Source organism: Zalophus californianus, chromosome 1, assembly GCF_009762305.2.
Source record: "Zalophus californianus isolate mZalCal1 chromosome 1, mZalCal1.pri.v2, whole genome shotgun sequence".
Lineage (NCBI taxonomy): Eukaryota > Metazoa > Chordata > Mammalia > Carnivora > Otariidae > Zalophus > Zalophus californianus.
Window position 1 is genome coordinate 122,265,128 of NC_045595.1, and position 6,691 is coordinate 122,271,818.

Here is a 6,691-nt window from a genome sequence, read left to right on the forward strand (position 1 = left end):
GATACAAATCTAAAACAAACTTGGTTTTTAACTTTACCCTATTTTATTGTGTGAGATACAGGTCATTTAAAACCACTCCGGCAAATGCATCAAATGTGTCAATACATTTGAAATTTCAGCAGTCGATTACAGTTACCTTCCAAGGGATGACAGTAAAGGAGGATTTTAGCATGTCTCTCAACTATCTGGCCCTTTGCAAAACTGTCGCGCAGAATGTGCCTCAGTGAGCCCAGCCTCCTCTCTTAACGTATTGCTGCTTTTTCTCCTGGCATCATCCTCCGTTTGCCACTCCAGGCCTCCTCTGCCACCCCACGAAAAACACATTGGCAGTAAAACGTTCGCTCACTCCATAAGCAGAGCCTACTCTGGGTCGGATACTGTTCCAGATGGGAGATTCGAAGAGGAGCAAGACACAGCTCCTGTCTTTGATGGAGGCTTAACCTGTAAGCCAGAGAACACCCCGGGGTAAGGGCCGCCAGGGAGGAGGGACCCAGATACTCAGGGAAGGCTCCAATGGACTATGCCTGCCTCGGAGAACAGATTTGGAGCCTGAATTTTTAGCCTGGGGAGTTAGCTGAAAAAAGAGGAGAGGGAAGAGTGTCCCAGGTAGAAAAACAAGCTCAAAAGTCTCCAGGAATGAAGGCTGGAAAAAGCCTAGGGTTGGCTCCAGCAGTGAATTCTGGTTTACCTGGAGCAAAAGATGTAGGGGATGGAGGTAAGGAATGGGTCTGGTGTCATTTGAGGCTTAAGATTCATAAGGGTCAATCTATTGTCCCTCCTGGGATTTGCTTACATTTTAAGGGAAGGGTTGAATACTTAAACTGGGGATAAAACCATCAATGGAATTTTAGATTTTTTTTTGGCATTTAAAAAAAATTTAAATTCAATTAATTAACATGTAGTGTATCATTAGTTTCAGAGGTAGAGTTCAATGATTCATCAGTCTTATACAACACCCAGTGCTCATTACATCCCGTACTCTCTTAATGTCCATCACCCAGTTACTGCATCCCCCATTCCCTCCTGGAATTTTAGATTTTGTTAATAAAATTTAGATCCTGTCCTTGGGACAGGGCCTAATAGGTATTCTTGAAATTACATTGCTCGTGGCTTCTTCCCTATAAAATAGGTCTTTCTGTAATACTGTGTTCTAGAATGACTCAAGAACCTTTTGCGTAGGGGCTCCTAAAAATGACCTTGGAGAGCCCACTTCCATGCCAGGGAGACGGAATATTCTATATACCTGGAGTACTATTTTAGAAGTCACAATTGGGCATCTTTTTCTTTTTGCATTTTCTTTTCAAATTAGAGCAGGGTGTGGCCCAGGTTTACCCAGGAACAGACAGCAATGGAACCAGACAGTAGCCCCCCACTACAGCCCCACAGCTGACCAAGGTCAGTGGGTTAGGTGGGAAAGAAAAAAAGACGACTGGCGATGAACCCAGCCACAACCAGCAGCCCTGGCTATCCCAACCTGATTCCACCCTCACCTCAGGGGCCTTTGTCCTTCGGCTGGTCCTCTGCCCCACCCCCCCAAGATTTACCTCCATAGTCATTGTCATGCAACTCCACCTTTTAGAGATGAACACAGAGCCATTCTCTGGAGTGTCATCCCACGAAATGGTTTCACTTTTCCCCCCACTAACTGCGCTGACTTCAACTTCCAAGTCTTAAGAAAACACTGCTGGATGGTGCTCCAGGATGTGGTCATTTAGCCAAGTGAAACCCCACCCAGCTTGGGAGGCCCCTCCAGGTCCTTTGCAGAGGAGAGCCCTTGCAGGCAGAATGGGAAGGGCCAGAGGGGGCGCGGGAGGCAAGACACAACCCAGGATGCAGGACTCAGGACTCAAGGGACAGAAGAGCAAACAGAAGTTCGGTGGGGGCAGGCAGAAAGAAGGGAAAGGCAAGAGTAAGAAACAACACACAGGAAGCCAGGGAGATAGAAAAGGACCAAGTATAAGGAAGGCAGACGTGTGAGCCCCAAGCAGAAAGTGTTTGCACATTGCTTAACTTACAGTGGGTAAGTAGTGGGTTACCACGCTCACTCTAAAAACATCTTTTTTTTTTTTTTTTTCCAATATGTGTTCGGGAAATTCCTCTCTATATACAAACTTGAACAGGTACTCCAGCTTCCCATACCAATTCAGGCTTACACAGACCTTCCATTTTCCCCTTGTCCCTGCACTGGGTTTTACTGTGTGAAGGCAAAGCCTGGAAACAGAATTGGGAAATTTGCAGATCACAACATAACAACCAGACTACAGCAGCTAAAAACTGGGCTTTGTCTCTTCTCCTAGGATCAGACACATTCATTTAAGAGCCCTTTGGGAAAACTAAGGGCTGGTGCTCCAAGTCAGTTTAACAACATTAATTGAGCAGTTATTTTTTTATATTTACTTTATTATCACTAGATAAGGTTATTTGCCATGAAACCCCAGGGATAATACATATTTGGCATGTTGTTTCTCTTGCATCTAAGCTGTTTTTATTTATTTTTGCAAAAGTGAGAAATGCCTTTTTCTTCTTTTCCATCCTCAGATTTGGGCTGAACACTTACTTAACATTTCTGATCCAGTGTTTCAGAGTGAATCATATTTTCACTGTTGCTTGTTAAAGGGAATTGCATTTTTCCTTCACCACAAAATGTGCTTCATTAAAAGGGAAGTCCTGACACATGTTACAGCATGAATGAACCTTGAAGACATTATACTAAGTGAAATAAGCCAGTCGCAAAAAGACAAATGCAGTATGATTCCACTTACTTGAGGGATCTAAAGTAGTTAAATTCATAGAAACAGAAAACAGAATGGTGGTTACCAGAGGTAGAGGGGAGGGGAAAATGGGGAGTTGTTTAATGGGCACAGAGTTTCAGTTTTACGAGATGACAAAGTTCTGGAGATGGGCTGCACAACAATGTGAATATATTTAAAAGTACTGAACTGTACCCTTAAAAATGGTTAAGATGAGGGGCACCGGGCTGACTCAGTTGGTGGAGCTTGCAACTCTTCGGGTTGTGGGTTCAAGCCCCACGTTGGGCATAGAGATTGCTTTAAAATAAAATCTTTAAAAAAATGGTGAAGATGGTAAATTTTATGTAATGTGGGTTTTTTACCACAATTACACATTTTATGTATATGACTCAGAGGATTAGAACACTAAATGTAAGGAAGTTTTAGAAATACCTTAATTTCTGCTTTTACTTTCCTTATGTATGTACAAGTATGATGATTTTTTAAAATATATTTTATTGAGTACAAAGTAGAAATCCTAGGTAATTGTTAAAAAAAAGTATTATGGTGTTTTGAGTTATATATCTGATGGACTTAGTTCAGCCCTATTCAGAACTCTTCTCTAGAAAACACACTATTTGTAGATATATTTCTAGCATTATTGTCAATATTACTATTCTCAGTTTAAGCAGAAATTTATTAAAAAGATGGCAGAGGTAAACATGTATTTGCCTGCATCCTTTTGAATCCCACTTAAATAACAATTAAGGGATTAAAAAAAACCCACTTCATAAATCTCTAAGGATAAAGAAAACTGGATAGATGCCAGCAAAATTTTGGAATCTAGAGAACATAAGAAGAATTGAACTGACTTTATAGTTAAGTGTGTACAAGAGTTGGGGAACAAATTTTTAAAAATTCAGTATCCTGAAAGACTGGTAAATGAGCCAATAATTGTACCAGGTAACTCTGAAGGAAGAGGTGAGTATGGGTGGACTGAAAACAGAGTGATTAGTTAAAAATTTGTAAGAACTTTTTTGGGTTTTTATTTTTTTTAAGATTTTATTTTTAAGTAATCTCTATACCCAACATGGGGCTCAAACCCACAAACCTGAGATCAAGAGTTACATGCTCTGCCAACTGAGCAGCCAGGTGCCCCAATTTGTGAGAGGTTAAACAATTAAATTTTATTTCTCACGCCAGGGCAGACAAGAGATGGCCTCTCCCTCACCCTGGCAAAAGATAGAAAGTTTATTTTCAGGATAGGTTGAAACATAGAGGATCTGGACTCAAACACTGGTCATGTTTTTTGAGGACCTTATTGGATAGGGAAGTTAAGTAAGGTCTGTATCTTGAACCATGAGACGCCTCCCTACTCCCCGTTCAGTTCCACTAAAAATACACTGGCAACCAAGCTTGATCCCCCACTTCCCCAACCCAAAGCGGCATATGGGAGGACACCAATCTGGGGAAACCAATACTGACTGTGCAGCATCCCTCAACTACATAAATCTGTCTCTGCCAAGCAATTACAGAGATGCTCACTGACTGAGAAGTCCCAAATATATACACAGAGCTCCTGAAAAAATGCCTAAATTCTATATATGCTTGGAGGGCCAAAAATCTCAAGATAGTGGAGGGAAGACTGACATGAAAATGAGATGAAGAAACAAGAAGAGAAAGGGAACTTAGAAAAAATAAGGACAATGTAGGGAGACTAAAAGATTTTTTAAAAATCACTATTAGAGAGTTAAGAGTTGCTGGAGGGTCCATAAACCAAGAACCAGAAGATGTAAGAAAGGGAAAATCCAGAGAATGGAAGAACTTCTAGAAATGTAAAATGTGATATTTTCTGCATAAGAGTAAAGTGGTATTGTTTTGAATCTACCTAATCCTCCAACAATCCATCACCACCACAAATGCACAACGGTGATCTACTATAAAAGTAATAAGGTATCCTGTGAGTTTCCAAGTACAAGGAGAGGGCTGATTAACTGGCAGCAGCAAGACCCACATGATATCATCAAGTGGAAGGAGACAGTAGAAAGCAGGCAAAGAAAGGATTTCTGGTGGCACTGAGTGCCAGCAAACTCATAATCAAACTGCCAAAGGTATTTATCCCAAAATGTAAATGTTCCCACTCAGCATTGAAAGCTAATTGAACTTTTTGGGGAGCGGTGCCAGAGCTGGAAAGGGATTCCTGAGGGTGAAGTCAAAAGAAAAGTTACATTGTATGGGATGGTCTAGGCCCTCTTAAGTCTCAGCACTAACCAATGGAATCTCCTTTGCAGAACAAAGTCCCTCTCAGAGGAGAGTCTGCTGAGTAGAATCTAAATAGAGCAGCACAGAGACACTGTGGGCAAAGGCAAGAGAAGATCCAGATAAAGTGGGGGAGGAGGCAGAAAAGGTAGTTTCAAAAGGCACAAGGCAATATCGTTTAACTCTTTATTTTTTATTAATTTTTAAAGATTTTATTTATTTATTTGTCACAGAGAGAGAGAGAGAGCAGCAGAGGGAGAGGGAGAAGCAGACCCCCAGCTGAGCAGGGAGCCTGATGTGGGACTCAATCCCAGGGCCCCAGGATCATGACCTGAGCCAAAGGCAGACACTTCACTGACGGAGTCACCCAGGTGCCCATGTTTAACTCTTTATAATAACAACAGAATAGCCATTGAGCTAGGGAAGCAGTCCTGGCCCACTCTCCTCTCCTAAGGTACACCTTGCAGGCCTCTTCATAGGGCTGTTTGATGTGTTCTCACAAAATGGCAGCTGGCTTGCCAGAGCACATGATTCATGAGTGGGAGCTAGGAGAAAGCTGTGAGGCCCATGGTGACCTAGTAACTCACCATCCATTCCATCATATTCTATTCATTAAAAGTAAGTCACTAAGTCCTGCCCTCACACAAGGTAAGGGAAATTAGGTTCTACCCCTTGAAGGAAGGAGTATAAAAGAATTTGTGGACATTAAAAACTGTCCTACAATATTTAAAAAAATTAGAAAGTGAGAGATATAAATAGATGATAGGCAAAGACAAACCAATATCTGTATAAGGGGATTCCCTGAAGAAACCCAAAGCAAATACTAAAACCTTTAATTCATGAAACTACTTCTCAACGAAGACTTAAACTGGCATATTTAAATGGCATAGAGCATACCTAGGACAATCTACCTGGAATGGATAACACCAAGACATATTCGAGTAAGACAAATGAACTTTAAAAAAAAGAAATAAAGAATAGGCAAAAAGATGAGGTCATTTGTAAGGGAAAGTAATCAGACTGTCAGCAGACTTTTCACCAATAGTTTACTATTTTTCCCAGATACTGGGATACATATTTAAAATACTCAGGAAGAAAATGAGCCAAGGATTTTATAATTAGCCAAGTTGAACTCTGCTATGAGCATTTAAGAATAAGGAAATACTGTTGCCATGAACTCTTCCTCGGGGAATCTTAAAGAATGATCTTTAGACAACAAAAATAATTGAAATGACATCAGCATAAGGACTGATGTTGATCACTGAATATATACTTATGTGCGGTTCTAGGAATAATTGATACATTTAAGGGAGACCAAGTATTTAATGGTTGTGTGCTCTCACATTATGAATATTAAATTATGAAAACTATGAAAAAGAAATAGCAACTATAGTATAACAGAATATGGTTTCTGTATTATAGAAAAAAACTAAAAAGAAATAGCTGCAAGTAAAACTATCAATAATAGTCTATTCTCTCCAGAAAGAGAAAAAAAGCAAAGAAATTTTTTAAGAAAATTTCCCAGAACTGGGAAGTATGAGTTTCTACATTGAAATAGCCTCCTGAGTAGTCATTAAAAGAATGAGGAAGAAAATACCTGTATCAAAGCACTTGTTCCTGACATTTCTAAACAATGACTAATAGAGGATCCTAGAAGCTGCTATAGAGGAAAAACTTAGGTCCATAAAGATCAGGACTCAAAC